This window comes from Montipora foliosa, chromosome 7 (genome assembly GCF_036669935.1).
Source record: "Montipora foliosa isolate CH-2021 chromosome 7, ASM3666993v2, whole genome shotgun sequence".
Taxonomy (NCBI): domain Eukaryota; kingdom Metazoa; phylum Cnidaria; class Anthozoa; order Scleractinia; family Acroporidae; genus Montipora; species Montipora foliosa.
Window position 1 is genome coordinate 6812539 of NC_090875.1, and position 9703 is coordinate 6822241.

At 39.9% G+C, this 9703-nt stretch overlaps 1 pseudogene; it reads right to left on the reverse strand.

Moving 5' to 3' along the window:
• Positions 1-370: 370 nt before the first annotated feature.
• Positions 371-9703, reverse strand: part of LOC138011078 (uncharacterized) — a 13536-nt pseudogene continuing 4203 nt past the window's right edge.

The following is a 9703-nucleotide window of genomic DNA, read 5'->3' on the forward strand; positions in this document are numbered from 1 at the left end:
CCCACACTCCCGCAGTGGAAAAGGCAAGTATATGAAATGGGTGTAAAACTACTGCTCCCGCACTCCTGCACTCCCGCAGTGGAAAAAGCAAGTATATGAAATGGGGGTAAAACTGCTGCTCCCACAGTTACGCTTTCCTGCGGTTGAATAAAATTAATACAAGTCATTTATGGATTCCGTAAGTGGTTTATTTGGTGAAAGCAAACACACATTTTCTATAGTTTTGAACTCCAAGTAAATAACAGCAACTTTTCAAATTCAATGTTGTGAAACGCATGCACAAATGGTAAATGAAACATTGAGAGGGTTCAACAAATTTAAGATACATGTAATTAATTTCAAAATATACAGTGTAGGGTTTTAAAATCTTTCAATTTTCGATCACTGGCATTATTAATTTGTGGGAAACGTATGATGGAAGGTAGTGATTACTTTGTAAATAAGCCCTCATAGGAGCCGAAATGTCACTGTGTATGGCTTTAGAGAAAGCATTATCGAAATCAGTGTCCTTAACTGCAGTTGTGCCTAGCCATGGGTTCGGTTTTGACTTGATGACTTTGCTTGGGCTCTTGCAACGCTGAATTCTATTAGCCCACCAAATCCGTCCTGCTGCAGGGACTGTGTGGCTGTGGTGTATTCTGCTCCCGATATATGTTTGTGGGATCTCTTTCCGTGCTTGAAGCTTCTGAAGGATACAGCTGGCCCTTGAGATAGGAGAATCTCGTTGCGGATGGTCTGCATTGTAGGCTGTTCAACTGTCTTATTGCAAGCGGCGTTCATTATTTCCTTTAAGAACTGAAAATGAGCATATAATTTATGTAAGTTTGTTTATTTATATTCTTCATAAGATGTTTTATGTTTGGTGTCTGTGTGGGAAGGGAACGGAATTGGGGTTCAGAGGGTGCTGTTACACAGTTTGGTTTTAGTGCAAAATGAAAATTAGCCGAGATTACACAATTTTAAAATCTATACTTTGGTTATTACTGTAGATTTGTTATAAACGTAATATACTGTACGTAATATAAATTGTTCATTAAATGTGTGAAGTGTAACTTACGTGACACAGAGTGCTTTTCTGGCTCTCTAGGTGATTTACAAAGTCTGTTGCTGTTTCTAAGGTGGATTTCTGAATTTCTGCTGATGGTGATGTTGCTGGCACACCTGCTAACAATTCGGCCATTGCATGGCTGAACACATGCAGGGCTGTCGCAATTCTAGGCACCAGCTCCGGGAGTTTTGACTTCGGAGGAAATTTCCCTTCTCTGATGGCATCATTTACTTCAGTGACAAATTGGTCAGTGTTGTCTCTCAGGAGTTGCTGCGCATCGTCGCTGAAGTGGAATCGTATTTCCAGGGAGGTGTCAGTGATATTTTTGAAGCACTCGGCGAAGTCTTCAACTACTTCAGTTTGAAGCTGTTGTTTAGCACTTTTCATTTCTGTTAGCTTCGGTCTCAATGCCAGTGGGGTGGCGATCAGCATCCTATCAATAAGACCGTGGCCTTGATCCATTTTGGCGATCAATTTAGCGGCGTTTAGCAGTTGTGTGGATCCTAGAATACTGAAAGGTGTGTTCGCTTGGATTATCCGGGTCTCCTCTGTTGAGTAATTGTAGGAGGATCGTTCTCCTGAAAACAGCTTACACAGCAACTGGATATCGCCGGTCGTGTTATCATCATCAGATTTCATTAGTTTGTTTAGCACATCGAACACTTGAGACGATAGAATAAACCCTTTTCTCTGCGATGCTAGTAGTTTGGTAAGACCAGAGGACGTCGTTTTGTTGATGATGGATGCTGTCAAATCTGAATGTTCTAGGGGATCCTGCGCTGCATACTGGATTGCAGACGATTTTCCTGTTATGATTGAAAAGCATAATATATAATCAGAAAGTTCTAGCTACAGACTATAATAGTGCTGGTTGTGAAAATGGAATTGGAATGATCAATGCACTGTGTTACATGAAAAGATTACTAGCAATTGTAGGTAACGAGAATTCAGGGAATTTACCTGTTCCTGGATATCCAACAAATAATTATAGACCGATTATAATATATTCAGTGGCTGACTGTGCGTTAATGTCTGCACTGTTGCTTGATTGGACGCCAGAACGAAGGCCGTAGTTGTTAAAAGCGATGGGACAAAATAGCCTTCGCAACTACCAACAGAAAGAGCTTTGTTTTTAACAAAGTTGCGCACATCTGAACTAAAAAGTCTGTCGTAAGGAAATTGCACCTTATTCAATCTCTTTTGCATATTCACCCACGTCTGTTCGTTCTGTTTGTTCAGTTTCAAAAGCGCATACATGCCGAAGCAGTTGGATTGAATGTTAAAACAATTGTGATCACGATCGAGCTGGTGATGTTGAGTGAAGCGTGGTCAGTGGAAAGCTGTGGTTTAAAGTTTGTGTAAGTTATATTTGGACCAACGAAAAGGCAGGCTTGCTATTGAAAGTAAATATGGCATTGTGTCGCATAACAGCATTGACCAATAGTATGTCACGCACACACGTCTTTGCAAAAGAGTCAGTAATTAGGAGTCCTTTGGGAACTTTCATTTAATCCATGTATCGGATGATGGGTCAAATAATGTGAGAAAATTAATTGTGGGTGTAAGGTTGGCTTTAGAAAGAAATTTAGAAGTGACTCACAGCAAGATTAAAAGCTATATAAATAGTGAAAATCCATCAGTATTGTGTTTTTATTTGTGACCAATTGGTAAATTAAAAAGAACAAAGGAGGATGCATAGTGTTTCAAGGAATTTGAAGGGCGAATTGATATGCGATTGCTTTCATGTCGGGCAGGTTTGCTTTTGTGAACGGAGATTATATGATAATGAAAATTAACGTTGTTTATAACAGTTGTTTTATAAGTATGCCGGCGTAAACATAAACAAAGAAATGTGACAAGCGGAAAATAAAAACGGCTTTCCATTAGTCGCTTTATTTAGCCGCGTGTTAAAATTACCGATTGTGAAGTTGAGATCACTTTCCATGGAAACAATACAGTAACAGTGTGCAACGTTACAAGATGAATAAATTCATGGGTAGCGCTCTAGTAGATTAAAACAGTGAAAACTGGCGTGAAAATGAGCACATGCTTTGATTAGTAGTGGCTTTGAGGCGCGGTGTTACAGTTCGCTTTAAAACAATTTAAAACAGTTGATGCGAGATTAATAACTAACTATTGAAAGGGTCTTGCTGTAGTGCGACATACTATTTTCAAGTCCGTGGTAGCAAATTTAGTAAAGTGCTGAGGCGAATATTTTGAGGAAAATTTAAGAATTATGGTTGACAAGAGTGGGAGGCGCGGTGGCCTCATGGTTAGTGCGCTCGACTCTGGATCGAGTGGTCCGAGTTCGGGGCCTGGCTGGGGACATTGTGTTGTGTTCTTGGGCAAGACACTTTACTCTCACGGTGCCTCTCTCCACCCAGGTGTATAAATGGCTACCGGCGTAATGCTGGGGGTAACCTTGCGATGGACTAACATCCCATCCAGGGGGGAGTATAAATACTCCTAGTCGCTTCATGCTACTGAAACCGGAGATAAGCGCCGGCATGATGAGCCTTCTGGCTCTTAAGCAGAGACTTTATGGTTGACAAGGCAGTTCAAGTTGCAATAGGATCAAAACGGCCTTGACAAGCCACCGCAATTGGTGAAACCATTCCAGAAGTTCCGAAAGGTAAAGTGGAGGAAGCAACGCAGTGCGGAATTTTGGAAACAGGAAGCTATGGCCGAAACAACCAACACAAGAAGTGGCGGTACAATGACTTAGTGCCGTTTATGGTAGATAAAGAGATGTTGATTGACTGGTTCATGGAGGAAGGTCTGATGGCAAAAGAACGTTTGTGTCCCATCTGTGATTGTGAAACGGGCTTGGCAGGATGCGAGGATCGATTCGATTTGTTCAAGTGGGAATGTAGAAGGCAAGAAAAGGGCACAAGGCGGAGATTTGTATCAGGAAAGGAAGCTGGTTTGAAAAAAGGAAGATGGCATTAGAAGAGATTCTTAAACAGACGTATTGGTGGTGTCAAGACCTTGATCAGGCACAGGTAAAACACGAGCTAGCTAGTATGTGAAATCACTCTGCTCGAAAATAGTGAGAGAATAGGGGGAGAGGGAAAGATTGTGCAGATTGATGAAAGCAAGTTTGGGAAAAGGAAGTATCATCAAGGACATCATGTGGATGGGCAATGGGTATTCGGCAGTATAGAGGAAGACAGCAGGAAATGTTTCCTAGTGGCAGTTGAGAGAAGAGATGAAGCAACACTGTTGCCTATTATTCAGAAATGGATTGAGCCAGGTACAATTATTGTATCAGACTGCTGGAAAGCGTATTGTAATCTGGAGGAACATGGTTATATCCACAGAACAGTTAACCACTCAAAAGAATTTGTAAGTGAAAATGGCGACAACACCAACAAAATCGAAGGTCACTGGAGACAAGCCAAATGCAAACTACCGAAATTTGGAGTTACAAAACATCTATTTTCTACCTATTTGGCAGAATTTTTGTGGAGATATATGCATAGAAACGAGGATTTGTTTTCTTTATTTTTGAATGATGTAAGATATATATATATATGTAACCTATTAGGGACTGAAAACAAAGGCGCAAGCTGATGAACACATTTGTGCGGTAGACGAGTGGAAATCTTTGTGAACTGTTTTTGAAATTGTATATTGTAAATTAAAGACTGAAATTCCAGTATGAGTACTTCTTTTTTGTTTCCATATGCAAGTGGAAATCTTTAGCAACTGTTTTTGGGAGCAACTACAGAATACAGGGCCAATTTTTCCGGTTTATTATTTGGGCTGGCTTGCCGGCTCGGCAGTCGCGTGAGCAACTACAGAATACAGGGCCACTTTTCAAGGTCTATCTCTCTCAAGTGGCTCGTCGGCTCGTCAGTTATGCTCAGTGATGAAAGAACGAGAAAGGGATATATAGAAGAGTGGCTCAGCGGCGCTCCGGTTCGGCAGTGGTTTTAGTGCCTTAAGAACTAGGTAGATATATAACAGAGTGGCTCGGCGGCTCGCTGGCTCGGCAGTGTTTTTAGTGCCTTTAAAGCGAAGTAGATATGTAAGAGTGGCTTGGTGGCTCGACAGTGGTTTTAGTGCCTTAAGAACGTGATAAATATATAATCACTGAAACAAGTGCTTATGCTTAATTAATCAGCAAACGAGTGCTATAATGTTCAGACGATCTCATAAAAAGTGTAGTTAACCAAAGCGCAAATTGAAAGCTAATATTTGAAAAGAGTGCTTCGACTTAATCACTGAAACAAGCGCTTAGGCTTAATCAGTAAACGAGTGCTATATTCTTCAGACGATCTCATAAAAAGTGTAGTTAACCAAACTGTAAATTGAAAGCTAAAACTGATTTTCCAGAGTGCTTCGACCTAATCACCAAAACAAGCGCTTACACTTAATCAGTAAACGAGCTAGTGCTATATTCCTCAGACGGTCTCTTAAAAAGTGTAGTTAAGCTAACCGCAAATTGACAGCTAAAATTTTTGAAAGAGTGCTTCGACCTAATCACTGAAACAAGCGCTTAGGCTTAATCAGTAAACGAGTGCTATATTCTTCAGACGATCTCATAAAAAGTGTAGTTAACCAAACCGTAAATTGAAAGCTAAAACTGATTTTCCAGAGTGCTTCGACCTAATCACCAAAACAAGCGCTTACACTTAATCAGTAAACGAGCTAGTGCTATATTCCTCAGACGGTCTCTTAAAAAGTGTAGTTAAGCTAACCGCAAATTGACAGCTAAAATTTTTGAAAGAGTGCTTCGACCTAATCACTGAAACAAGCGCTGAGACTTAATCAGTAAACGAGTGCTACAGTACTGTGCAAAAGTAATGAGAGCGAATTTCGACGAAATTCGTCGAAGATTCGCTGGAAATTTCGCACATTTGACATGCGAAATTTCATGGAAGTCGGCGAAATTTCGTAAGATAAAACAAAATTTCGCTCAGGGCTTCGAAAAATTGAAGAAGCGAAATATCAACGAAAATTCGCGCTAAAGGAAACGAAATATCAGCGAAATTTCGGACAAGCGAAATATCAGCAAAAAGTCGTGCTCACTTAGTGGAACGAAAGAGCAATGGAATTCCGCAAAACCGCTACAATTGCAGTGATTTTTGGACAAAGCGTACACATACTACAGAAAATATACTGAAGAACTAAAGAACTCGGTCCTACAGTGAGATGCTCGATATTTGTTACTTTGTGAATTTATTTTTATTACCCCCGAAAAAACAACATGACGTATCCAATCAGCCACTGATCCTTAGCAATCAGTCATCAAGCCTGGATATCCAAATTCCCACGTTTATGTTCATGACAAGCTTAATTAACGCCCTGGCCTGGGCAAAGGAACCAAGAGTAGTTTTGCGTAATTTCTTGGCACCTTCAAAACTTGTTGAAATGCTCTTCTTTCGCTAAACCCTCCAAATACACAGTAAAAGATTAATAAAAACCTTTGTCCATCTGTAAACAACTATGCATCACGCCCAGGCTCTCTCTGTTCTCAAATGAGAGAGAGCCTGGGTTCAAGGCTGTATACAAAAGATGAGACACGCAAAACGTCACACAAACCACAAGCGGACATTAATTCTTTCAACATGAGGAATTCAAATGGCTTTATCAACGTAAACTACAAGCAGTCCGTTGAGCTTCTTGGCTTGAGAATTACGCGTCCATTTTTCTCGTGCTCTGTGCATGATCTATTTTCACTGTGTTAATTAATGTGCTTCACACTCTGCGTTGGCATGCTTTCCACTTGTCAGTGTTCCTGCATTCGTCCCCCGCCATGTTTTTGTGTGCTATCGTTTGCCTATTTAATCATATTAGCATGTTTTTTTCCCCTATATGCTGCCCAAGTAATGCTGTGCAGTTCCAGCGGTAGGGTATTTTTTTTAATTTTGGCCCTTTGAGCTACAAGAAGGAAAAGCCCAACCACAGATTCAAGCTCTCCCGCAATATGTATGGGAACAACAACCGTTGACGACACGTGGCTGATGTCCAATTCAGCAAGGTATTTTCGTTATCTGTCTTGGTTTGGGTTTGGTAATGCGCCTCCGTTTTCATAATCACTCAGATTTCTCTTCGTTTGTTTGTTGTAACGTGTAAGTTCTGCTAGATGTGCTATGATACTCCGGGTCTTTTCTACTTGGGGTGATATTGATACTTCTCCATGTTAAGATTTAGAGAAATATTTTCGAAAAGTCAAACCTTTGATACTAATCACGGAATTTTACAATTGTTACCATTTCCATAAGTCCCTTCATCAAATGAATTGAACCCTTGACTGCTGCTTGTAATGTAACGTGGGGAAATTTTGCTTGCATAAGAAATATAACTGTTCGTAGAACCACCGCCTGACAATTCCGTTAGAATACTTATTTAATATAAATGTTATCCAAGGATATTTTTTATGACTGAAGTTAAGAGAAGGAAATTAAAGATTGTTAATTTACAGCAATTGCTAGTGGAAAGTAGACATAAGTTTGAGTTTACTCATGCATGCACTATGAACGATTAGTAAATCCGGCAGTTGCCAACCACATGCTCAGGAACACACTCGTCAGGGGCACCCAAAGAGAATATGGATCAAAACCACTTAACATACCATTGTTAAACGTTTTTTGGTATTAAACGGTAGATATTGGCATATTTTTATCCCCTAACAATTTTTCATCTGTTCGGATTTGCTAGCTGAAAGTCTAGTGATCCGAAAATTATAGGGATCAAAACTTACAGGGAGGCAAGCAAGAAATTTTATAACAAATGTTCCGAAAATTCTAGATCTCAAATCGTCTTTCGAACAGATATTTTCCAAAAATTGACGTTGGGTGCCCCTGACTCATTGGCCATAAAGGAAATGGAAACTTGTGCGTCCAAATTTCTTCGGTCCTTTTTCCCCTGAGTCTTCCTCAGGTTTTGGCAGCGCTTTCCTATACTTATTTTGCACTGATCCCGCATGCGATTCATCTGCTCTGTATTGCGGCACTGATAGGAAAATGATGAAGTCACTTCACCTAAAAAGAAACAATATCTCATTACTAAACATAGCCTGTTATATGACCTGATAAGCACGAGGACAATATCAAACATCGAAAACCTCACCAAAATCTCATCACACACACGAGGAAACGGCTGAGTTAAAGGGGCAGTGTCATGGGACTTTGACTAAAAATTTAGTGACTTTTTTATTCTTAAATGCTTCTGGATCACTGCAGTGAGATAAAAATCGATTAAATTTTAAGAGAAAAATAAGCCACACTAAGTCAATGGGAGAACTTGAAAAGGTCGGCCTGACATTCTCAAGGTTGGCATTCATTTTAACTTGGCTACGCATAATCAAAAACACTTAAGAATGGTTTCTGCGAGCTAAAATAGCTGCTTTGAAGAAAATTTAGCCATTAATTTTCGTTTGCCATCGGTAAACACTTTTGTTTCAACATAGTAAGTATATCTTACATCGTATTGCAGCCATTGTCTTTGGATCAAGAGCTGTAAACTCTTTTGTGCCATGTACCGTGGAAATTGAAAGAGTCTCCTTGGTAAACAGTTTATCGACGAACCGCAGAGCCATTGTTGTTGGTTTGCCACCTGCCTTCGCATAATCAAAATCTTCTTTACGGATTTGGACATTGGTCTTTCCAATAAACACCATCTGGCTGTCTACAAACAAAATATTAGAGACCTCGTTAATTCTAGTTTACAGTAAAAAACAGAATCTCACCCACGACAAATCGAAATAATTGAACTCACCTCACCAAATGACAAACTATTGATTGGATTAACTTTGTTCAAGTGGGTTACATACATGTACGAGGCTGGATGACATTGACCTGAAAAACCCTGTTTTGATTGGGTGAGCTTTTGAAATCAAATGGAATGAACTCAGTTCGAGTACCAAACAGTTTAATTAGTAGTACCCAAGGAGCAAGAATCTTCATACCTGTAAACTCTTGTTCAGCTTGATACAAAACAGTGTCCAAGAATGGGTCATGATCGGATATTGTGCCAGAGGAACAGGAAAAATCTGGATGCTGGAATTTCTCGCATCCACATATCTGACATGCTTGATATCGGCCAGTTATTTAAACAAAGTCTAACTTAGGGCCGATTTACACCGTACGATTTGTCACATGCGACAACGGCTTACGACAGGCCCACAACATGATTTACGATTATTGTGTACGTCAGAAAAAATGTCCTAGCATTTTAAAACATATTTTAAAACGCTACGACAATCGTAAGTTATGTCTTAGGCCTGTCGCGAGCTTCTCGCATGCGACAAAAATCGCACCGTGTAAATCGGCCCTTACACCGCTGCTTAAGACAATCAGTGGACCTCCAAATCTGTTTATATTTATAAGTGGTATATTTTAAGAAGAAAAATTGCTGTCTAGTCTGGAATGAAAACCTTCTTGTTACCATCGGCAGCAGACAATATTTAGATATGATTGTTGGCAATATTGAAAATGGCTTAGAACGCGGTTTTGTTAAACTTTGTCTAAACTATGTTTTAATAATCGACCCTAAGTCTCAATGCACAGTTCAAAAATGCATTTTTGCGTTCTAAAATATACCCAAATCGTGTTTAGGTTTCCACACCAGCAACAAAAGACAACTGGGAATACCATTCCATTTTGGAGAATGGTCTATTGGTTGATCTCTCTGCATACAGTCTCAAAC